This window comes from Tenrec ecaudatus (assembly GCF_050624435.1).
Source record: "Tenrec ecaudatus isolate mTenEca1 chromosome 1 unlocalized genomic scaffold, mTenEca1.hap1 SUPER_1_unloc_16, whole genome shotgun sequence".
Lineage (NCBI taxonomy): Eukaryota > Metazoa > Chordata > Mammalia > Afrosoricida > Tenrecidae > Tenrec > Tenrec ecaudatus.
Genome location: NW_027457556.1, coordinates 412,812 through 436,340, shown reverse-complemented (window position 1 = coordinate 436,340; position 23,529 = coordinate 412,812). Strand labels below are relative to the sequence as shown.

Genomic DNA, 23,529 nt, shown 5'->3' with positions numbered 1-23,529 from the left:
TGCGGTTTCAGAAACACCTGGCCTATGAGACAGAGACCCCATGGAAGGGAGGCAGGAAGGGAATTAACAGGAAGGACTGGGACCCATGCTAGGTACTGGTTTTCCAACCAGCAGCCTTGTCCCCAACACCCGCAGTGTCACTGTGCAGACACTAATCAGACTCTGTCACCTGCCTGAAGCCAAGGCCAAGACCAGCCAGGAAGAAAGGATCGAAGAGAACCCTGGGCAGAAGGGCAGAGGCCAAGCCTGTAATGTGCCCGTCCTCCACAGGGTGCCCTTGCTAGAGTCCTGGACCTTGGGAAGGCTCTGGAGAGCATGGAGAGGCTGCTGCACAGACACGAGGCCTTGGAGCAGGAGATGGGCCTCCTCCAAATTCAGGGGCAGGTATGCCACTGGGTCTAGCATCGGGGCCAGGCCAGGGGACCTCTTCTGTGGGACCCTGCAGAGGAAGAGCTGAGCCAGTATACTCCCATGCCAGGGGCCTCTTGAGCACAACCTGATCCCCTTCCTCAGCCTCCGGACATACCCCATATCCCGGAGCAGAAGGCAGCCCTCCTCTGCCAGAGAAGCCTGGGTCAGCCCGCAGCCTCGGCCACAGGTGCCAACAGTTTATGGACAGCTGGCAACAGCTCCAGAGCACAGCCCAGAAGTGGTATGGAAACCTTTTGGGTCCATTTCTTCACTCCTGCCCCCCTTCAGCAATCAAGTCCCATGCATCTCCTTGACTCCTTGTTTTAGGGTACAAAAGAGACCTTCAGGACAAACAATGTAAAGAAAACATCGATCAAGTCTTAAAAGAGACCACGACCACACAATGACCCAGACACATCATCCGTGAAACAAATCCAGGGAGACTCATATATGTGTAAGAAAGAGGTCTACTGGCTATATCTAAAACAGATGGAAATAGAGTTACCATATGACCCAGCAACCCCCGCACCCTTACTGGGCAAGAAACAAACCAAGATCAGACATCTGTGCTCCAATGTTCATTGTGGCACAGTTCACAATTGCAAGGAATTGGAAACAACCCAAATTTCCATCACCTGAAAATTGGATTAAAAAGCTGGGGTACCTCTACCAGCGGGGATCAACGATGTAATGTCACACCGGAAGTTCTCGGCGCCCCAGCATGGGTCTCTGGGATTCCTGCCTCGGAAGCGCAGCAGCCGGCACGGCGGGAAGGTGAAGAGCTTCCCCAAGGATGACGCCTCCAAGCCGGTCCACCTGACGGCCTTCCTGGGCTACAAGGCCAGCATGACCCACATTGTGCACGAGGTCGACAGGCCAGGCTCCAAGGTGAACAAAAAGGAAGTGCTGGAGGCCGTGACCATCATGGAGACCCCTCCCATGGTGGTGGGGGGCATCGTGGGCTATGTGGAGACACCTCGCGGCCTCCGGACCTTCAAGACGGTCTTTGCGGAACACATCAGTGACGATGAGTGCAAGCAGCGGTTCTACAAGAACTGGCACAAGTCGAAGAAGAAGGCTTTCACCAAGTACTGCAAGAAGTGGCAGGATGACGAGGGTAAGAAGCAGCTCGAGAAAGACTTTAGCAGCATGAAGAAGTCCTGCCAGGTCATGCGCGCCATCGCCCACACCCAGAAGCGCCTGCTCCACCTGATGGAGATGCAGGTGAACGGGGGCTCGTTCCATGGCTGAGAAGCTGGACTGGGCCCGAGAGAAGCTGGTGCCAGTGAACCAGGTGTTCGGGCAGGATAAAATGATCGACGTCACGGGGGTGACCAAGGGCAAAGGCTACAAAGGGGTCACCATGCGTTGGCACACCAAGAAGATGCCCCGAAAGACCCACCGAGGGTTGCGCAAGGTGGCTTGTATCAGGGCCTGGCATCCCGCCCGTGTGGCCTTCTCGATGGCCCATGCTGTGCAGAAAGGCTACCACCACTGCACAGAGATCAAAAAGAAGATCTATAAGATTGGCCAGGGCTACCTCGTCAAGGACGACAAGCTTATCAAACAACGCCTCCACCGACTACGATCTCTCTGACAAGAGCATCAACCCCCTGGGCGACTTTGTCCACTACGGGGAAGTGATCAATGACTTTGTCATGCTCAAGGGCTGCATGGTGGGCACCAAGAAGCGAGTGCTGACTCTGCACAAGTTCCTGCTGGTGCAGACCAAGCGCCGTGCCCTGGAGAAGATCGACCTCAAGTTCATAGACACCACCTCCAAGTTGGGCCATGGCCGTTTCCAGACCGTGGAAGAGAAAAAAGCTTTCATGGGACCACTCAAGAAAGACCGGATTGCCAAGGAGGAAGGCGCATAACAGATGGTACTGCTGGTGGGATCAGAATAAAGATTTCTTTTCCAGTGGGGGCAAAAAAACTGTGGTACATACATACAATGGAGTACTACGCATTGCTAAAAAGTAGTGATGAACGTATGAAGCACATCACTGCATGGGAAGAACTGGAGGAAAGCATGCTAAGCGAAGTAAACCACGCACAAAAGGACAAGTACACATTGAGTCCACGGAGGTAAACTTTAAAAACAATGCAAAAGGGACATAGGGGAAAAGCTACTGTATGAACATTACTGGGGTGAGGACCAGGTAATATGGCAGGGACCAGACCAAACTCAGGGATACACATGGTAGACAGATAAAAAGAGGCGGGGAAAGGAAAAGTAATAATAATAATAAATAAATGGGTAGCGGGGTCACAGGGCACTAACCCGCCCAAGGGTGCCACCGTGAACCCGTATATCTCCGATCTGCCTGCCTCTGTGCCTTTGCTTGTGCTCACCCTTTCTCTACTTGACTCGGTCCTACACCTGTTCTTTTGTGTCTGGCTTTTGTCATTACCAGCAGCCCTGCTGGTGTAGTGGTTACAAATTGGACTGTGATCTGCAAGACCGGCAGTTCAAGTCCACCAGCTGCGCCTTGTGAGAAAGATGAAGCTTTCTATGTCTGTAAAAGTGTTACCATCCCCGGAACCCATGGCGGGAGTTCCACTCTGCCCTTTGGTGTCACCATGAGGCAGAGTTGACTGGATGGCAGTGAGTTGGGAATTTTATTTATTTCATTCCCAGCATGTCTTTCCAAGGTTCATTTGTGACCTGACATTTATCCCCCTATTTTAATGAAAGGACACCACTCCATTCTAGAACTCGAACTCACTGACTTGGTCCATCCATCTGTCCACGGACTCAAAGGCGGCTTCCACCTTTGGCTGTCGTAACTATAATGCAGTGATGTCCATAATTTAAAAGAAAGCGTTTTGACATGATGTTTTTAGGGGACACAGTGAGACCAGAGCATTTGTCCCTGCTGGTGAAGGGACTGGAGGTCAATCCTTTTTTTCCTTCTTTTTTAAGTGTCTCTATTCCCATCTACAAAAGATGGGCCCCACTCAGGACTGTATATGGTTTCTCTCCTTGAAACAAAATAATCCATTGTTGTGCCCATTACATAGAGGGGGAACGAAGCTTACAAGCTAGTGCCCAGAACCTACAGGCACAAGGCTGGTGGCTGGAGGAGGTCTGTGTGCCCACTGTGGCTGCAGGAGGGACAGAGGGGCCTGCAGGGGGGCCACTGGGCCTCAGAGACCTTCCAGGCGAGGCTACAGGAACTGCAGCAGCTCTGGGGCGAGCTGAGGGCCAACTGTAGGAGGAAAGAGACCACGCTCCAGGAGGCCTGCAAGGTGGGATTGTGCACTCCCTGGGCCAGGTTGGATGGTATCCCAGGTTGCCCAGTGCCCACTGCTCACCCCACGTCCTGCCCCAGGCCCTGCGTATGGGGGTGCATCTGGGAGCTGGAGAGCTGGCTGCATCCTGTGGAGGGGGAGCTGTGAGTCCCTGGCAGTGGATAGGACCGTCCTGGGGTGGATGAGCTCCTGGGGGCACAGGCAGACGTGGAGGCAGCAGTGGCTGACTATGCTCAAAGGGCACAGAGTCTGCTGGCCCGGGCCTGGGCCTTCATTCCTGAAGGGCTCAGCCTCAACGTGGAGGATCCTGCCCTGCTGCTGCTTCAGAAGTAGATCTGCCTGTGCCCCCTCCTCCTTCCCTGCAGGAATCCCACCCCTGTCCCCAGCACACCCACTCCCAGCGCTCCTGTGACCTGCATGAGGAGCTTACCTTAAGACTGTCAACCCTGCACCATCACCACCCCCTGACCCCTCCCACCCCCACCACTCACCCCCACCCCCCGCACTGACAGCAAGCTAGAGAGCCTGCGGGAGCCCTGAGGCCCGCAGCCTCCTTTCCCAGTTCTTTAGGGACACTGATGAGGAACTGGCTTGGGTGCAGGAAAAACTGGCCCTGGCCACAGCTCAGGACAACGGCCAGAGTCTGAGCGAGGTGCAGCACCTGCAGCAGCAGCACCAGGTGCCAGCCCACCCCAGGATCAGAGGGGAGGGTGTCTGCCCCAGCAGGGAGCAAGCACAGGGCCCTGAGTGACCACTGGAGACTACAAGAAGACACAATGTGGGGCCCAAGGAGGAGCTTCTGCCTCAGCAGGCTTTGGGACATCCTGGGCTCTTTGCTGACCATGGAGACAGGGTCTATGTCTATGGGGCCCCATAAGGCTTCAAGGGAGTCTCCCAAGGAATGGCCTGTTCACATAGCAGCCCTGGAGACCTTGCGTACTCCACAGAACTTGGAGCAAGAGCTCCACAGCCGGTCCTGGCCAGGATGGTGGAGGACACAGGGCACAAGCTGCAGGCCGGCACTTTGCCACCCAAGAGGTGGCAGCTGAGGTGCAGCAGCTGGAGAGCGCTATTCGCTGCCTGTGCGCAGAGGCAGAGCAAAGGAGGCTGAGGCTACAGCAGGCTCAGGAGGCCCAGCAGCTGCAAATAGATAGAGGTGAGGGGCACGAAAAGTGGGGGTCTGCCCGGTGTCCAGGGCTCAAGGGGACTCCTATGGGGGACCCAGACTCTCGATGTGCCTAGCAACTCCTCTAAGCACTCTCTTGTTCCAAGGCCTCTCTTCCACACGTGTCCAGAGATGAGACCCACTGGGTCCTTTAGCTTTGCTTTCCTACTGAGGCAGAATGGACCCAATGGCAGTGGGTGTGGGGGTGTCTTCTAAGCCGGTGGCTCTTCTCAGTCGGTTATTGCATTCGAATGTCCTGGAACTTTGAAAAGATATGGACATGCAGCCTCCCATCCAGACAAAATCTGGATCTACAGGGGTGGGGCCTAGGCAGAAGCACCTTTTAAAGCTCTCCTGCCAACCCCGCGGGGAGGAGGCAGCACACCCAGGTCCAGTGGGGAAACAGATAAGCCACTCTGGACAACCGTCTGGCCGGAACCACCGTGTTCTTGTGACATGGGAGAACTTCGTGGGAAAGGGAAAAGAAAAGGCCACAGGGCTGCAGGGGACCTCGAGGAAGGAGCTGTCTTGCTTCCTGAGCACCAAGACTGCCTTCAGAGTAAACTGTGGGAAATAAAAAAGAAACAGGGGGCGGGCTTCTAAAGAGCAGCCAGGTGGGCCGGTGCACTCCTTCTCAAGGCTGCAAACCCAGGCTGGAGGCCATGGCCCGCCCGGCTGTCACCCCAGCTCCTGGAGGCAGAATCCTGGCTGGCAGAGCAGGGTTGTGCCCTGGACGGCATGAACACGGGCCTCGTGCACCCTGATGCCATGGTTGGAGGCCACCCAGAGCGAGCTGAAAGGGTTCTGCGGGCACCTGGAGGATTTGCAGAACTCAGACAGGTTGGCAGGGGGTGGGAAACCTAGGGAGTAGGGGGTGGGCAGCCAGAGAGGAGATGGCAGCAATCCCCTGTGACTTTCCTGATGCAGCCCCACACTGCTGTCCAGCTGTGGGCGGTGAGGGAGGTCCACGCAGTACGACTATGAGCAGCGGAGGCCCAGGGGTAGTGCCAACTGGAGGGAGAAGCCCTGCTCCTCCACGCATGGCTGTACAGCAAGGTGGCCACTGCCGACTCCCAGGACTGTGGCCAGGACCTGGAGGGTGTGGAAGTGAGTTGTGCTGGGAAAGTGGATGGAGGAACGGAGGGTAGGGTAGATGCTGGGTGGGCTGAGGGGGCAGGAGATGCCCTGCGGAGTTCTAGAACCAGGGCTGAGGGATGTGGGAGCTGTTGGGGCCAGCTGGCCCTTTCGTGAGTTTTAGGAGCTGCCTGAACCCTATCCACATTGACCCTCTCCAGCCCCACCTTTGCAGATGCTGGAACAGAAGTTCAAGGTCTTCCGGGAGAAAGGGCAGAGTGTGGGGCTGCCAGGGTGCAGGCTCTGAGGGAGCTGGCAGGTGCCCTGGAACTCGCCTCCCCCAGCTCCATGGCCCAGAGTCAAGTCCACAGGAGCTGGGTTGAGGCCACATGGGTGAGGCTGGACAAGGCAATGAAAGCCCGCACAGAGGTGGGTGCCTAGAGGGACAGGCCTTCGACAGCCAAGGGGCTCGGGACACAGGGGCCTACCCCAGATGTGTGTGCGTGTGTGTGCGTGTGTGTGTGTGCTCATGTGTAGTGGTGGGCATGTGGGTGTGTGCATGCGTACATCTGTGTGTATTCTCGTGTGTGCATGTGTGTATGAAGGGGCATGGCTGACTCCAGATCCCAGCATCAATCAGCCTTCCCCGTCCAACCACGCTCCTTCCTGCCCCCAGTTTGGAGTCCTTCAGCGCAGGTCACCCCTTGTGGTAGGAGCATGAAGTGGACTCTCCCAATGCTCCCTGAGCACGGTCCGCAGTTTCGTTGGGGGCACAGGCCCTGCTGGTCTTCTTGCTGACCGCCACTCTTAGAGCTCCCTGCCTCCCCTTCCCACACCCTCCTTTCTCGGATTCTGGTGTCTCAGTGCACTGAGCACCTTACAGGTCCTGCAACCGAAATCCTGGGGCGGGTGGCCCCGGGGCCAGCCCTCTCCTCACTGACTGTTGGAGGTGCTACAGGCAGACCCCCTGACAGGCAGCCCACTCGCTCCCTGAGCCGCCGTCCTCATGTGCTCAGGGCTCCCCTTATTTTTGCCTTCCACCCAACATGTGTGTCAAGACCCTTTCCTCCCTCGGGCCCTGCCTGTGGCCCCCGGGCCTCATCAGGAACCTGCTGTGATCAGAGGAAACCATCTTCTAACCACCAAAGGGCCAGAAGGCGCGAATGTACAGCGATGATAATAGGTAAAGGTCACGGTAAAGTCACAGAGGACAGGAAAGACAGGGGCGAGAGAATACAATACAGAGTCAGACATGTTTTATTATGCATTCTCACTTCAGCTCCTCTTGATGGACCACGTGGAACTGGGAGAAGTGGAACCTTTGCTATCTTGGGACGTGTATAGGGAGCCTGGAGACACACCTCTTCAGTAGTGACATGGGTCACAAGGTGGGTGGTATCTATCGTAAGGCCCCTGTACTTGAGCTCACCAAGGTGGGAAAGTTAATACCTGCATTGGGGGAAGCTACAAAGGGGGCTGGGTGTCACGGTGGGAAGAGAGGGCAAAAGGATCATATCTGCTTCTACACAGAGATACAATCAGCCATGTGCTCACGTTAAGGCAGCCTAGCTGTTAACGGAGAATCCGTGGGAATGATTTTTAAAGTAGGATAATGTACTTGGACTTTACCTCTAACTTACCAAAGTAGAGGCTTTCCTACCGTGGAACACCAGCTTTCCAGATTCTCACTGTTATAAGTTAGGGAATAGAGTCTTCGTCCTATTTCCCTCCGTGTTAACGCCCCACAAATCCCCAAGCCACAGTCTTTGCTCAAAAGGAGGTGGCCCTGTTCTCAGGGAGAAAGTTGCTGGCCCTCCTTCCCGCTGTGCCCTCAACTTCCACAAGGCGGCGCTCAAGCAGTGGGGCCACATGCAGAAGGTGGTCCTGGTGGAGGGTGCTGTCCTTGGCCACGACCTGGCGTCTGTGGAGGTCCTGCAACGCCAGCACCGCCTCTTGCAGGGAGGGCCCCAGTCCCTCCCCCCACCCCGCGTGAACTCCTCTTTGTAGGCAATGGATGGATGAGGAGTCCTCACCCCCAGCTGACCTCAGGCAGGACTGCAGCCTGCCCCTGCCCCCTCTGCGATGGGGGGGTGACGAGCCTGGGCTTGACCTAGGCTGGGGTACAGCCAGGATGGCCTGCAGAGTCCTGGGTGGAGAAGCATTCAGCCTGCTCTTTGCCAGCTGCAGAGGGAGCTGGTGGCTGTGGACGAGGTGGTGGTTCAGATGGGGATGGAGGCCATTCAGGTACACCCTGTGGTCCAGGAGGGCCTGGCCGGGCAGCTGGCTGAGGTGCAGGAGGCCTGGGCCACCTGGACCTGAAGTCCTGGGAGCAGGGCCAGCAGCTGGAGTGGGCAGCCCATGGCCATGCCTTCCTCAGGCACTGCCAGGAACTGCTGTATGTGCCACCCCACCTGGATGGGGGCTCGCTCTGTTCCATGCGGGTGGGGGCACCCAGCTCTTCCCTGCTTCCTCCCTGTGCTGCCCTCCTGGCCCTAAGACCTGTTCCCATGCCCTGTCCCCCACCCAGCATTCGGGCTCAAGAGAAGCAGGCGCTAGTCTATATCCTCAGAAGGGCCAGCTGGGGCCAAGGAGACACTGGGGCAGGAGCTCTGCCTGAGAGCCCAGGCAGTGCGGCCGGCGGGGTAGCAGCTGCTGGACACCAGCCACGTCATAGCCCCAGAGATGTGCGCGCTGAGGGCTAGGGCCAGGGTGGTGCGTGGCCACAGCCCCCTTTCCTGCTTCTCCCTGCTCCACGGTAACCCAGTCCTGCCCCACCCAGGCGACACCCTACGCCCCTCCCAACAGCCCTCTGCCCCCCAGGTCACAGCGTCTCCGGGAGCTGAACAGGCAGCTGCAGGAGCTCCGGACGACCTGGGCCCTTCACCAGGAGCACTGCCTGGTGATCCAGGACCAGGAGGAGCTTCGGGGAATGCTGGATCAGGCTGAGGTCTGGCTGGCCTCCTGAGAGGACCTCCTGCTAGACCCTGACTGTGGGGTGAGCAGGGATCCACCCCTTAGAGGGCCACATGCCTGGCACCACGACTTGGAAAGGCAGCTGGCGGCCCAGGAGGAGAAGCTCACCCAGCTCCAGATGTAGGTGAGGGTGTGGAGGGCTGGACTGAGGAGGGGTCGAGGGGCCTCAACCTGCGGTGGAGTCCCCAGAGCATTGATCCGCCCTGAGGGGCACCCCTTTGAGGAAACAGCCGCAGGGTCCTGTCCTCCGTGGGCAGTCTGGCTCTGTGGGGTCCATCACAGCTTCTTCTGCCCAACTGCTCCCTCCCCTCCTCCTCCTGGTTTCCCCCTCTGAGAGCTGCCACCAGAGCAAGCCCTGTGGGACACAGAGGGTCACTATGGGTGGAAACCAATCAATAATCTCATGGGTGCAGAGCACACTCTGAGGAACACAGGGGAGGTGACACTAGCTACAGAGAATCTGAGTGGAGCGAGGGTTTGTAATCCTTGTGTAGGCTGGGGGCGGGGCTGATAGGGGGGGTTGATACCACAGGATCCTGTGGGATTGAAAGGGAGAACCTGAGGGTGGATGGGCAGAGGGAGTGCCCCATCCTCTGAGGCAGGAAGGTGGTCAGCTAGGGTGAGCATGGAAGAAGATGAGCAGGGGCTCTGCAGTCACACAAATGTCATCTAAGAATCTCACTTTAGTATAAAATGTTTGTCTCCATTGCAAAGCCACCTCTAGCAACTAGGATCCCCTCTCTCCCCATCTGGAGCAGACGAGTGAAGAAAATCAAAAACTGAAGCAAAGCAGTCCACAGGACTAACGGACCACCAATACCACAGCCCTCCATCCTTGTCCTGGAGACCAGGAGAGTTAGATGGTGCCCAGCCACCGCCTCAACCTGCTCTGGTTGAGCTCAAACTGGCAACTTGTGCACAGCTTGAAAGCCAATGGAAGTCGACTTCATGAAGAGAGGGCATTACAAGTTTGACAGGGACTGCTGGAGCCCCAAACCAGGGCCCTTCAAATCCAAAACAGAGCCCAGCTCCGGGAATCACCCCTGCCCAAGCAACAGTCGAGCTGATAAAGTGAATGCATGGCACCTGTGAGGCACTTGCTTCCCAGAGCAAAGGGGAGCATTTGCCCTCAAAGTTCAGGAGGGAGGGAGAGGCAAGAAGAGTGCTGTGTTATATTATGAGGGCTGCAAACAAAATGTGTAGAAATTGTTAAACTGCTCTGCATGTTTCCACTTAAAAAATACCCTCTATATTAAAACTCATATATATATATATATATATATATATATATATATATATGCATTATATGTGTGTGTATATATATATATTAGTCAAACCCAAGGTCAGAAAAAGGCATGCCCCGGGCTGCTGCTCATGGCAAGGTCAGTGGTCTGAAACCCATCAGAAAGACGCGGCTCGGTTGTCTGCTCCCGTAGTGACAGCCTCAGAGAGCCGCAGGGGCCGTCGTGTGCTGTCCTACAGGGCCTCGATGATAGAAATCGACTCGATGGCAATGATTTGAGTGCTTTGAAGGTCAGAAACTGTAGACAGTGATCTATAAACGTCCTTCTCTCCTGTAAGGTGTCTGTAACACAATCAAAGGAAAACAATCAGTCTTCTCTCCAGATCTTCAATGGGACCATTTCCAGGGAGCCTGGCCACACACTAACAGGCTGTGCCTTCTCAGATCCGCTGGCACTGCTAGGAAGGTTGTGGGCCCTGCAGGGCTGGGGGACTCTCCAGCCTGCTCCCCAGCAATAGAGGCACTAGGCCAAGACTGGAAGAGCCCAGGCGGGGGGAGAGTGGGGAGGTTGAGGCAGTCACTGTGCCCTGCTTCTGACACTCTTCATGTGGCTGCTATGGTCACCCTTGACCTCAGGGAAGGCCAAGGGTCACAAGGGCAGAAAACACTTCCTTTTTACGGTGAGGGCCATATCAGGTCTCAACTCCACTACTAATTAGCTGTGGTCTCTAGCAAGTAACCCAGCCTCTCGGTGTACCCAGTTTCCCCAGTGCTATCTGGAGTCCCCAGAAGGGCCAGGTACAGCGAGGCTGCTTGCAGCTGGGCCAGAACCAGCAGCTGCCCTCACCGTGCCCTGAAGCCAGAAGCCCAGAACTCAAAGGCTGAGCTTTGCTGAAGGTCGTCTGACAGGGCCTCTCAGCTTAAGTAAGCGGTCCCAAGCTCCAGGCTGCACAAGTTGCTCCCTGGAACACGTGGCCCGGGCCCCCAATGTGGGCACACAGAAAGCTAGTTCACCTCTCAGGACAGTGGTGGTGTGACTGGATGTGGACACGCCTGCATCGCCCACTCGGGGCTCCTGGAGCAGGGTCCCCATCTGCTCTGCACCTCCCGCCCCAGACGCCCACTGCCCTGGGACTAAGAGAAGCCTCACCCCCACCCGCCAGGGCAACCCATGGTCCCCGGGCAGCTTCTGGACCATGTCACTCCCTTCCCCAGACTTGACGGCTGTCCCACCCACGGGCTCAGCCCTCTGTACTCATGCCTGTCCATGTGTGCATGTGTGTGTGCGGGCGCACCTGTGATAGATGTTCACGTGTTTTTGGTAGATGCGTGTCCATCGGTGTGGTGTGTGTTCATCCAGGTGTGTTTATGGTATACATGCCTGTGGTATGTCCATCCATGTGTGTGTGTCTGTGTGGTGTGCGTCCATGGGCACACACACACATCTGCAGACCCGTGCGATCCTTCAGCTTCCTGTTGCTGGCTGGTCTGCGGAGAAGAGCAGGTCCTCTCGGAACGCCTTGCCTACTGGAGCAGCACGGGGTTAGGGCAGCCTCTCTTGGCATAGTCCCAGCAAGCTTGCCTGGACTTGGCCTCCTGCAACTGTGCCCTTTGGCCTGCCTTCTCCCCTTCCCTCTCCAAACCAACCTCGGCTCATGGGCAGCCTGCTGCCTCCCCGTCCCTTGCTGTCACAGTCCCATGCAGCTCTCCCAAGGCACAGGCCCCGTCGACCTCCAAGGGGAGAAGAGAATCTAGTCAGGGGTCAGAAGGTGGAGGCAGAGAAGGCAGGGCAGGGCAGGGCAAGTCTCTCTCTCTCTCTCTCTCTCTCTCTCTCTCTCTCTCTCTCTCTCTCTCTCACACACACACACACACACACACACACACACACACACACACATGTGCAAGCAGGAGCCCTTGTTCCCCCCTACTCCCACCCACCAGAATGTGCAGCACCCCTGAGCCCACCACCCTCCACCATTGGAGACATCCTGGGGCACCATCTCTGCTGTAATTGCCCACCTCCACGCACTCTCCCATGGGGTCCAGTTCATGAATGGGATGAATGGCTGGGGTGAAGCCTCATCCTGGACACAGGGGTACTGAGCAGTCACTCCTGCCCTGACTCTCACTCTGTGCCCAACCTGGGAGTCACTCAGCCATGCATTGGGGGGAAGGGGGAAGGGGAGTGTCATGGGAATCCACGTGGTTACCAATGCTAGAGGAACGTGGGGTATTGTCAGGGAGGTGGTGGTGGGGCAGGTGTGACCAAGGGACCCAACATTCATTCACTGGGCCTCGCTGCTCCTCCACAGGGGTGGGTGGGCCCAGAAGTGACCTTGGGGCTGTAGGTGAGGACGTGCTCCATCCAGGTCACCACATGGAACCAGCCACAGACTGCCCATGCAGGCTCGCCACAGTCTAGCCAGGCCACCATGCAGCACCCTGGGAACGGGCAGCTCCTGGTAAGAGGCAGCCTTTCCGAGGTCACACCTTCCTAGGCTCTTCCTCAAGGTGCTCTGACCCCCACCCGGCAAAGAGGGCAGCTACTGGCTGGGAGGGTGGGGCAGGGGTGCCCGAAGCAGACACCTCCTACAGGACTTCCTGCTGGGAAAGGGTGGCACAGCACCAAGAGTCTGGCAACTCTTTGCGGGGCCAGGGAGATGTGTCCTTGTCTTGTTTCCTAAACTGGTCTTTGATGGTGGTACCAAAGGTCTCCCCATTCGTAGCAGCAATGACATCCTCAGACCGTTGGTGGGACGAGTCCTGTAATGTGTGCAGCCCCCGAGTCCCTGCGTACAGCATTCAGAGCAGCAGGGCGGGGGAGACTGGGACCCACCCCCCAGTGCCAGCATTCTACACCGGGCCCAGCCACCCCGAACCCCAACCCCACACCATTTGCACCCGGCTGCCACAGCACCTCTGCACCCCACCTCCCCGGTGCTTGGAGAAGAGGCCCACTGTGGCATGCTCCAGGGGCCCAGGGCCCAGGACCAGAGCAGCTGCTGAGCTGTGGCAAGCCCATAGTCACAGCTTCAGTTCACAGTGCAGATGGCCCTCTGTGAGGTGCTGGCAGCTCCTGCCCCATCTGGGGTACCAGGGCATACACCCAAGGCTAGGAAGGGTGCCGCTGGGGCCAACCAGGCCCTCCGAGGTCCCAGAACACTGGGGGATGGCTCTCTTCGGCTGAGGCATGGCGTCACTAGGGGGGGGGGGTTCAGCGCTGCCTCCTCTTCCGCACGGCCTCGCGCAGGGCAGCCGGCAGCCGCTCCTGGTTGTTGCAGATGTTGTAGTGGGCCAGGCCCAGAAGCTTGTCCAAGTCCTCTTGGCTATAGGTCACTTTCGAGTAGTGGTAGGGGGAGTCAGACGGAGACAGGTTCACCCGGCCGGCCTCCTGCTCCTCGGGTGTCCTAGGGACCCCTGTGCAGAGAGCACATCGTGGGCATGGAGGGGCAGGGTGCTGGGGTGGAGGGCGGGTCTGCTGGGTCGGGGAGGCTGGAACACCAGGAAGGGGGTGGGGGCAAGCTGGCTCACCAGGGGCTGAGTGGTCCCGGAAGGAGTCGTTGACCAGGGGGAAGTGCAGAATGACTGGGGCCTCAGGCTGGCCGGGGTCAGAGAACTTGTGGCACTCCCGAGGCTGGCGCTCCTCACCGAGGCTGGGAGAGATGGGCGGGAACGGGATGCCCTGCTCTTGGCACATGCGGCCCACCAGCTGCAGCTGCTGCAGGGGCACAGAGGGCAGGAGAGGGCTAGCCTTGGGCTCCCTTGGTCCTGGACACTGACGTCACATAGGACCAAGCATCAGTCGGAGTGGACAGCCGTGCCGCAGCCCCTCAGAGCTCCACCAAACGGACTGTAGCCATCGCTGAGGCCAGCCATGAAGGGCACACACCTCTCACTAAATTAACACAGAATCTAAACGCTGGGGTGTCGACGGCCTGCAACCAGCTGGGGTGCAGGTGCAGCCAACCAGATTCACCATCACATCCTCTCCCCATTGCGGAGAAAGCCCCCTGATGGAGCGTGAATGAAACCCCAGTTCTTTTCACAGGGAGCGCTGGTGGTGAAGCAGTTATGTGCTGGGCGAGGTTCTGCAGGGTCAGCACTGGGAAAGCACCCGCTGCTCCATGGAGAGAGGGCCGAGCACCACGTTCCTGAACTTGTGCCTCCACGTTGGTAGCCACAGACTCTCCCTTAACAGCCATGCTGCCTTCAAGTGAGCACATGACTGGTCTGATCTCCCTACAGAGGCAGACATCCTCTGGCTCTCTCTTCTTGCTGTCGCCCTGCCCCCCTCTCAGCTTCCCCCAATGCAGCTGTTAGGCTTCCTCACTTGTGAGCTCAGCATTACTGTCGATCCCACCCACTTTGTGGCGTATGTAACTACTGAATATGCATGTCTTAAGGCTACCTGTAACTACCCCAAGATAATACAGATGCTCTCTCTTCCCCCACTTCCACGTGGTCCATCAAGAGGAGCTGAGGTGAGCATGCTATCATAAAACGTGCCTGACTCCTTTATTGTACTCTCACTCCCCTATCTCTCCTAGCCTCTATGACTTTACTAGACCTTTACTATTTTATCGCCATACAATTGTGCCTACTGACCCATTGGTTGTTAGAGGCTGATTTCCTGTGACAAACTGCTCCGTGGGCATTTTTACTCCCGTAAGCAGTTCAATCTCGGAAACACACTAAGGGAGACTGGTGAGTCAGCATGGACTCCATGGTGGGGATCCTGGTTTGGTTGTTTTGACATGGTGTGGTGGTTAGATATTATGTCCACTTGGACCTGCGTGAAAGTGCAGGGGTGGAGTCCCACCTGTCACTCAGGTGGAAGCCTGGTGATCCCTCCTTGGAAGGAAGGGGAGATGCTATGAGCCTCTTCCTCCTCGCTGGGATTCTGTCTCCAGGGACGGCCCCATGGGGCCACCAGCCTGGAGAGCCTCCGACTCGGCCGTGTTCACGCCAGCCTGGGCATTATCTGCCTGCAGCTACACAGAGGCTGTGGAAGGTTCTGACTAGCATGGTCTTGAATCACACTGGGCTTTGATGCCTTGCTGATCTAAAATGACTTCTTGATCTAAAGCTCTTTCTTTCTACACAGAGGAGTGTTGCTGTTTTTGTTTCTCTGGACAGCTCAGCCCATAGCATGTGGGTCCCTGTCTCGTAGGGTTGGGAGGAAGCCAGCAAGGCACACACTGTGAAGCCGCCCTAGCATCCTCGGGTGCCACTCATCAGCTCCCCCACCTGAAAGGCAGCATTTAAGTTGTAGTCCAGCGACAGGATGAGGTCCACGTCCCGGGTGGGCTGCAGGAGGGGCGGGCAGCTGGTGTTGACAAAGTAGCCCACGTCCAGCAGGCACAGGCAGGGCTCCCCAGGGGTCAGCTGGTTAGGGAGTCCATCCAGTTTGGTGTCTGGAGAGGTGGGCGGGGTGGGAGGGCAGCCTTGAGCATGGGTGCTGAGGACACCACGCTTGCTCCCCTGGTCAGTGGCAGTCACTGGCTGCTCCTGGAAAAAGACTCCGCCCTCAGGCCCCACCCACCTGGCCCCAGCCCTGAAGCAACCTCCAGCCCCAGTTGAAGGAGAAGGCAGGAAACTCTACTTCCCACATCCCGTGGGGCCACACATGGAAGGCCTGGAGCCAAGGGGTGAGGTGAGGGGCCTGGAGCCAAGGCCCACAGCTCTGGGAAGACATCAGGAGGCTGGGCCCCGGTGGGAGAAGCTACCTTTCCAGGAGGAGAAGTGAGGGTGCTGGAAATAGTCTTTGTGGAACTGGAGACCACGCAGAAAGTTGTGGGTGGCCTGGGCAAGCGGGCGATACGTCAGGAGGCCAGAGAACAACTCCCCGATCCTCCCAGCCAGGCTGGGTGGCACTTCCATCTTCAGCACTGGGACCTGCTCCTTGTCTGCACAGCCAGGGAGTGGGGCGTGGGTGCTAGCCCAGTCTGAGGGCAGTGACCCCGGAGAGGGAAAGAGCTGAGACCAGTGCCCCCACCACCACACACACACAGAGCTGGGAGTCACATGCCCACCCCCAGCAACAGCCCCAGAGCCTGGGCACCTACCCAAGCTGGTCAGGGTCTGAGCCCAGCGATCCCAGAACGGACTGGGCTCCGAGGACCAGTATAAGCTGTCTTGGAGGCTGGCTGCATATAGGTTGGTCCAGATACCTGGGAGCGCAGACACAAGGGGACGAGAGCCCCCATTCCTGTCACAGCCTGACCCTTCCCTGCTGCCCGCCTCAGTGATGGGGCTCCCCCAGAAACATCCTCCCCTCCCCCATTCTCTCTCCAAGACCCCCTCACCTTCCAGGAAGCAGATGCGGGACTCAGGCATCCTCTTCATCAGCCGCCCCATGAAGAACTCGGAGCCGAAGAGCTCAGAGGGGATGAAGGCACCTTACTTGGAGAAACCGAGCTCGTAGGGGGAGAAATCACACCACTCTGCGGTGAGAAGGGACCGCTGTTGGCCACCACCCTCCTGCCCACCCGAACCCACGCAGGGCAGCCACAAAGGACGGGGCGACTCCCCTCCAGTCCAAGTGACTCTGGGATCATGGGTGTCTGGATTCACTCGGGTCCCGGACCAGAGTGTAAGGAGAAGGGCATGAAAAACTGACTCCCCACACCATCCCAACCAACCCTTCCCTGACCCCTGGTCGCCCGGGGCCTCAACCAACTGCCTCGACCTGCCTCCAAATTCAAAGGTGGACAGGCCGTGCCCCTTAGTGTTGAGGGCATAGTACATGGGGAGAAGTTTCTGGCCGTGCCTCAGAGCCTGTCGCTGCTCCGAGAGCTTGTGGACATCAGGCTGTAGGGAGATACCTCCATGTAAACCCATTGCTGCCTGGTCTCTGGAGATCTCCCCTCGCGCTGCTACCCAGCAGGGCTGCCTCCAGGTCCAGGCCCGTCCCCGTGGGCCGCCCTTCTGTACCCCATCATGTCGCATGGCCTCATTGATGAGGGCCCAGAGGTTGGTGAAGCAGGCCGGGTGTCCCAGGCGAGCGCGCTCCTCCAGCTCCTGGTAGTACCATTGCAGCTGGCTGGGAGCCAACACGCCCAGCTTGTTCTTGGTCACCTGCGTCTTCAGCAGTACGGTGGCGCCCCCCAGGTCCTTCTGCGACCACTCTGGATCCTTGTAGAGGTTTTCTAAGGTCCTAGGCAAAGCCAGAGGTCGGGGGCAGACAGGTTCCTCTAAGAGTCCCCCGAGACCTCACACCCCTTCGGACCTTCTCTCCCAGGGCAGCAGCCCGCAGGTGCCTTCCAGCTCCATGGAGACAGCCGAAGCCCATGGGGCACCTTGGGCATATCGCACCTGCCACCTGCCTCCTCGCAGACCTTCCAATCTAGTCAGGGAGGCCAAGGGGGCACTGGAGAAGCCTTACCACAGGCACACCTGCCTCTGCCCACTCACCCCCAGATCCCACACTCAGCCTGCTCACCAAGTGGAGCCCGAGGCCCCTGTGATGTAGAAGACGCAGTCCAAGAGGCCCAGCTCCCTGAGGCCGGTCAGCTGCCCATACAGGGAAGTCATTGCCCGGACCCTCCACCAGTAGCCATGGTTGCCACCACTGGGACCTGGAAGGGCAGAGTACAGCTGGGCTCAAGGGAGGCCCTGCGGGGACTTCCAGTTGGTGGAGGGGAGGTCAGGGTGCGCCGGGCAGTAAAAACCACAGGAGGAGAACACAGCAAGTCAAGTGGCCACTCAGTCCCCTGCCCCTGGCCCCACCACCAAGTTAGCATAGGTCAGAGTCTGGTGGGGACCCATGGAGCGGGTCTGAGTCAGAGCAGCTGAGGAGAGTCATGTCAGGATAACCTCCTTCAGCAGGGTGGGTCCTTTCGGGTTTTGAAAACTCCAGGGAGCGTACAGGCCACAGGCCTTATCTCCCCATCCCCAGCCTGGGGAGTACGGCGGTCACTTCTTAAAAGACACAGGCTCACCTCAAAACCCCCAAATCAGCGTCCCTCTCCCCTTGCAAGGAGCTCATTTCCTTAGGAGCCAGCCCAACCAGCAGAGAGGCCTGGCCAGATGTCCACCGAGTTGTCTGAGAGGCCCAGTCTTAAAATCAGCTCCAGGCCAAGGGCCAACGCCCAGAGAAGGGTAGCTACCCCTGGTGGGGCCCGTGGTTCTGACACTGCTCAGCCGCATCGGGCCCAAGATAACATCAAGAAAGCTCCGGGAAGTACAAGGGGGGTAGGTGGGCAGACGAGAGGCAAACAAAAGTCCGCCTTACAACCAACCCTGGTCGGGCAATGGAAGTGTGGAGGCCCACTCAGCTCAACACTCGGCCTGAGACCCCCACACTCCTGCCCAGCCTGACAGACCTCGTCCTCCTGCAGGTCTCCCTCCAGTTGCAGGACCTGCTGCAGGGCCTTGGCCACCACCTGCTTCCTCCTGCTCAGGAAGGCCTGCTCCTCAGCACACAGCTCGAAGCCCAGGCGCACGGCCAGCTCCCCTGGTCTGGGGTTGGGGTGGGGGGATGGACGGACAGTGAGGCAGTGCTCATCTTCGTCAGAAAAGAGGACACTGGCCCCATCTCCCTGCAAGATCCACATCCATCTCTTCTCTCCCTTCAGCCTGTGTGCTGAAGCTTGGAGAGTGAGGGGGGGATGGTGGGCCCAGAGCCACACCAACACGCCCGGCATGACAGCAAGGCCAGCCGGCAGATGAGGGTGTCCCTGTGGCCAAAGGTGGCCCTGAGTCTCAGCTTCTCCCTCCCCTGCAACGCTGGACCAGGGTTACACTGGGGAGGGGGCACGGGGGCTGAGAAGGAACAAAGGCCTTTAAGTTGGGGCTGCTTATACTCCTAGACACCGAGGGAAAGCAAAAGTTCTTGAAGGCCCAGCCACGTTGCTTCCACCCAAAAGGTTGCTTCCTTCTGGTCTTTGTGCTCCTCAAACCAGGCGTGTTACTCTCCTCAGCCCCCACCTCTCTCCCACCCAGTGAGGCCACACGCAGACTACAAGGCTGAGGAAGGACCCTCTCTGCTCTGAGCACCTTCCCAAGACTAGGAGCTCCCTGCTGCAGCCACCCGCTTGCTTCCGGTCCTCCAGGCCACCCAGCTGTACGTAGCGCCCTCCCTCCCCCGGCTGCTCTCCCCCAGCCCAGCCTCTCACCTGTCTTTTTTTCTCAGCTCCACCTTCATCAGAGGCTCCTGCAAACCAGCAAAATACCACTCAGAAAGGCTGGCACCTCCACCCCAACTTCGGCCCTGGGATGCCCCAGTCATCTCCACAGGGATGCACCCCCACAGCCAAGCCCAGGGGCTTGGCCCAAAAGAAAAGGGAGAGAAGGAGTCACCCCCTGCCCCCACCCCCGCACTGGCCTGAGGCCCTGTCCCACACCCACATCAAGGTCTCTTCCTCTGAGTGAAGAGTACCTGGGACGTAGGGAAGACCAGCCTCACGAGCTGGTCTGATGGCAGGGCCCTGAGTGGCACCTTCAGTTGCTCCTGGGGGGCGTTCTGCAAGGGGACCAAAACTGTACACTTACCCGAGTCTCAGAGCAGGGGTACCACCCGGCCCTGTGGGCCTGAATTCCAGGGGGTCAGTGGGGGGGCACCCAACCTGCAGATGGATACTAAGCTCCTGCTCCCAGCAGGTGGGGAAGTGGAAACGGAAGGAGTCGCTGCCCACGGTGGCCTCCTGAGATCCCTCGTAGGACCCGGGGACCACAAGCTGAACTTTTCCCTTTGACTCTGGAGAAAGGAACCGAGGTAGGGGTGGGAGGGGGTTCCCGGGTGGGAGGGGGTTCCCTGCCCGTGAGGTGTCTCCCGCCCCTGTGGCTGGCAGAGGCTGGGAGGAGTTACCCCCAGCCCAGCCCCCTCGGAGCAGGGTCATGGGAAAAGACCAGGTCTTGGTAAGCCCGGGCAGTTTCACCCCCAGCCCCTAGCCTTCGGAGGCTAAAGGTGGCTGGCAGCTTCTTCCAGGATGGGCAGCTGAGGAAGGGGGAAGACATAGGCTGAGGGCCAGGGCTGTCCTGTGACCTGGGAGACTCACCCTTCTGGTCCCCGGCCTCCTTCAGCCGCACATGCAAGCGGGAAAGCTCACGGGCCTGTGTTGGGAAGAGAAGATTCATATGCTGCCCCTCCCACGCAAGGATACCTCACCACTACCCTTTCCCCTGCAGCCCGCGGTTCCTGCTCCTCAGTCCCATGTCCTCTGGAAATCATAGCCCCTCCCACTTTGCTCTTTCCTGCTCCAGACAGACTTGCAGGCAGGAGGGCAGGTGAGCAGATGGCCTGAGGGAGGGTGTGTCACTCACCACTACAATCCCAAAGCACTACTATGACCCCAAATCACTACTGTGATCCCAAATCACTACTATGATCACAAAGCACTACTATGATCCCAAAGCACTACTATGATCCCAAAGCACTACTATGATCACAAAGCACTACAATGATCACAAAGCACTACTATGACCCCAAAGCACTACTATGATCCCAAAGCACTACTATGATCCCAAAGCTCTACTATGATCATAAAGCACTACTATGATCACAAATTACTACTATGATCACAAGGCACTACTATGACCCCAAAGCACTACTATGATCCCAAATCACTACTATGATCCCAAATCACTACTATGATCACACAGCACTACTATGATCCCGAATCACTACTATGATCCCGAATTAGTACCATGATCCTAAGTCACCATTACCATCCCAAATCACCACTATGATCCCGAATCACTACTATGATCCTGAATCAATCACTACAATGATCTGACTCACCACTAGGACACCGTTGCTGGTGAGCTGCTCCGCACAGTCTGTCCTGGGAAAAGCCATGAGCGGGGGTCAGGTTCTTGCCCCCAAGGAAGCCTAGGCAGTCCTTCCAACCACAGAGGGTCCCCGGGGAAGGACACCAGCCCTGAGCGCATGAGGCTCTCTCCTTCCAGAAGGGACAGATTTGACCCAGAGCCCCTCTCCCTACCTCGCAACCCCCAACTCCCCTGACCCCCGCAACCCCCAACTCACACACTCCACAGGCGGAATTCAACGTCAAACCGCTCCCCACCCTGAAAAAGCAAGTTATAAAGGTAAGACGTTTGCATGTATGTGGGCATGCATGTGAGTGGTTGTGTGCACATGTGAGTGTGTGTGCATGTGTATCCACATGGCTGTGCATGTGTGAGTGTGACAGTGGTTGAGTGCGTGTGCTTGCGTGTGAGTGTACCTGTGTATGTGTGTGAGGCTGCGTGTGGGTTGAAATGTGAGTGTGAGTGTGCGTGTCAGTGTGGGTATGTGCAGATTCCAACCCAGATGCCAGCCAGGGGTGCCAATGCGGGGAGGGCTGCTGTCCATAATGTGGCCCCGAGAAGGGGGCCGCTCCTCGGGAAGCAGGTCCTGGTTGACAAGGGCCTCGGGCACCAGGGAAACCTGACCTCATGGTCTGTAAACAAGTTCTTTGAAGAGGGGCATTTAAGCAGCATCCCGTTGGTGGTACCGAGGGTGGCCGCCCATGTGGAGTCTTGCCTGTGGGCTCAGCAAGAAGCTCTGGCGCCGGAACTCCCCAGGCAGCAGAGTGCCCAAGTCAAACAGCACTGACAGTATGGGGTCGTCGCTGGTCAGCATGTCCTGGTCAAAGACTTTCAGCTCCACCATGTTCTGGAAGGGGAGCAGCGGGACAGGGCCATGGGGTGGGGGGTGGTGTGGGGGTGGCGCTGGGGGTACGCAGGGCTGGGCTGAGGCAGGCCCACCTTGATCTGGCTGTGCACCCGGAAGTGGAAGCTCTGGTTCCAGACAGGGTTTCTGCAGTTGTTGACCGTGCGCGTCTGGAGCCGGTGGTTGCAGGCCGTGGGCAGCCACAGGGTCACATAGAAGTCAGGGTGGGTCACTTGGAGGAGAAGAAATGAGGGCCAATTCTCCCCCAAGCCACGCAGAGTTCACCACCAGAGGGATCCCTGGGGACGCACCAAGCCCCACCCTCCATCACCAGCCCTTGCCCGTCACTCTTTGCAGGCCCTCCTCCCAGGACCTCGCAGGCCCAGCCCTCCTGCCACCTCCCACCGTCCCTGCCCTGCTCCAATTGCAACCTCAGTTCCCTTCTCCTCTCTCGGTCAACTCACCCACGTCCCTGGCAGGCAGGCTGTGGGCCTGCCGCACGCGAATGGTGAGCAGGCAGGTCCCGGGCAACTTGGCCTGCAGAGCAGCGGGGAGGGGACAAGCTTGCTGTGGGATGACATGACCAAAGGCCGCAGGCGATGGAAGGGAGGTTGGGGCACCTGTGAGGGCTCACCCTGCACCAACAGGGCCAAGGCCACCCAGAACCCCGAGTCTAGAAGAGACAGGGCACGTCCATAGGAACTTACACAATGCCCATGACAGGTCTGTCCCAAGGGCTATCCATACATTAACTCAGCCGACTACTACGCTGCCTCACGAGGAGGCGGAGGCATGGAGAGATGACCCAGCAACTGGCCAGAGACCCAGAGGCAGGATCGCTGTGCTCTCCGCTTCCCTCTCCTGGAACCAGTAGGCTCCCATCTTGCCACCTGTCTGCCCCAGCCCATGCCCTCGCTTACAAAGCCCTGGGTGGGCATACAGAAGGGCAAGGAGGGAGCGGCCTGCTAGGACTAAGCTCCTGCTTGCTCACTCGCTTCTCCCTGTGCATCCCACCCCTGGTCAGGGGGCAGTTCTGGAAGCCACCTCTGTGCTGGGGCAGGTGGGAGGTTACCAGGCCAGGCAGCCTATGGGCGCCAAGCCCTGCGCCCTCCAGGTTCTCCGAGGGCAGAGAAACAAAGGACCCCAGGACTCCATCCAAAACCACCCCGGGCTCTGGGCTGAAGCCCTGCCAGGTGCGCTGGGGCCAGGTAGCGTGTGTCAGCACACCCTTTCACTGGCCTCCCAGCTGCCATTGGAAGTCCCAGCTGCATGCGCCCAGGGGTTCCTGGCAGAGGAAGAACCCGGGAAAGTCACCCATCTCATCAGTCTCAGGCCCCGACAGCCCAGGCAACTGACTCAGAGGGAGCAGGGGAGCAGCCAGGAGCCTCTCCCTGCCTAGAAGCTCTGTGGATCCCCAGCCCTGCCAAGCCCCTACCCAAAGCTGGCAAACACGCAACCTACACCTGAAGACCACCGCGGCCACAGCCCTCCAGAGAAAACATTAACTAGGACTCAGGTGGGGAGCAAGGGTCAGAGTGGGCTCCAGTGCCATGCCAGTCTTACCAGAGCCATGAGGCTGGGGGTCCCAGGCGGGGCGAGCAAAGGCAGCAGTAGCCACTGGGCCAAGGAGTGTGGGGTTTTAAGCCAAAATCCAAGTATGTCCCAACTGGCCTCCCTAGCCCCTCCCACCTGCATCTTCCGCTCCGCCCAAGCCCCACACCCTGCCCAAGAAATGAGGCACCTCAGCCTATATACTGGGGCTACTGACACCCTCCCATGGGCTCAAGGTCCCCC

General features: G+C 58.2%; 2 pseudogenes; one reads left to right on the top strand and one right to left on the bottom strand.

Annotated features, from left to right (window-relative positions):
• The first annotated feature begins 1,101 nt into the window (after positions 1-1,101).
• Positions 1,102-2,288, top strand: LOC142435808 (large ribosomal subunit protein uL3 pseudogene; annotated as a pseudogene).
• Positions 2,289-13,335: 11,047 nt separating this feature from the next.
• On the bottom strand, positions 13,336-23,307 carry LOC142435803 (cytosolic phospholipase A2 beta-like; annotated as a pseudogene).
• Between the last annotated feature and the right edge of the window lie 222 nt (positions 23,308-23,529).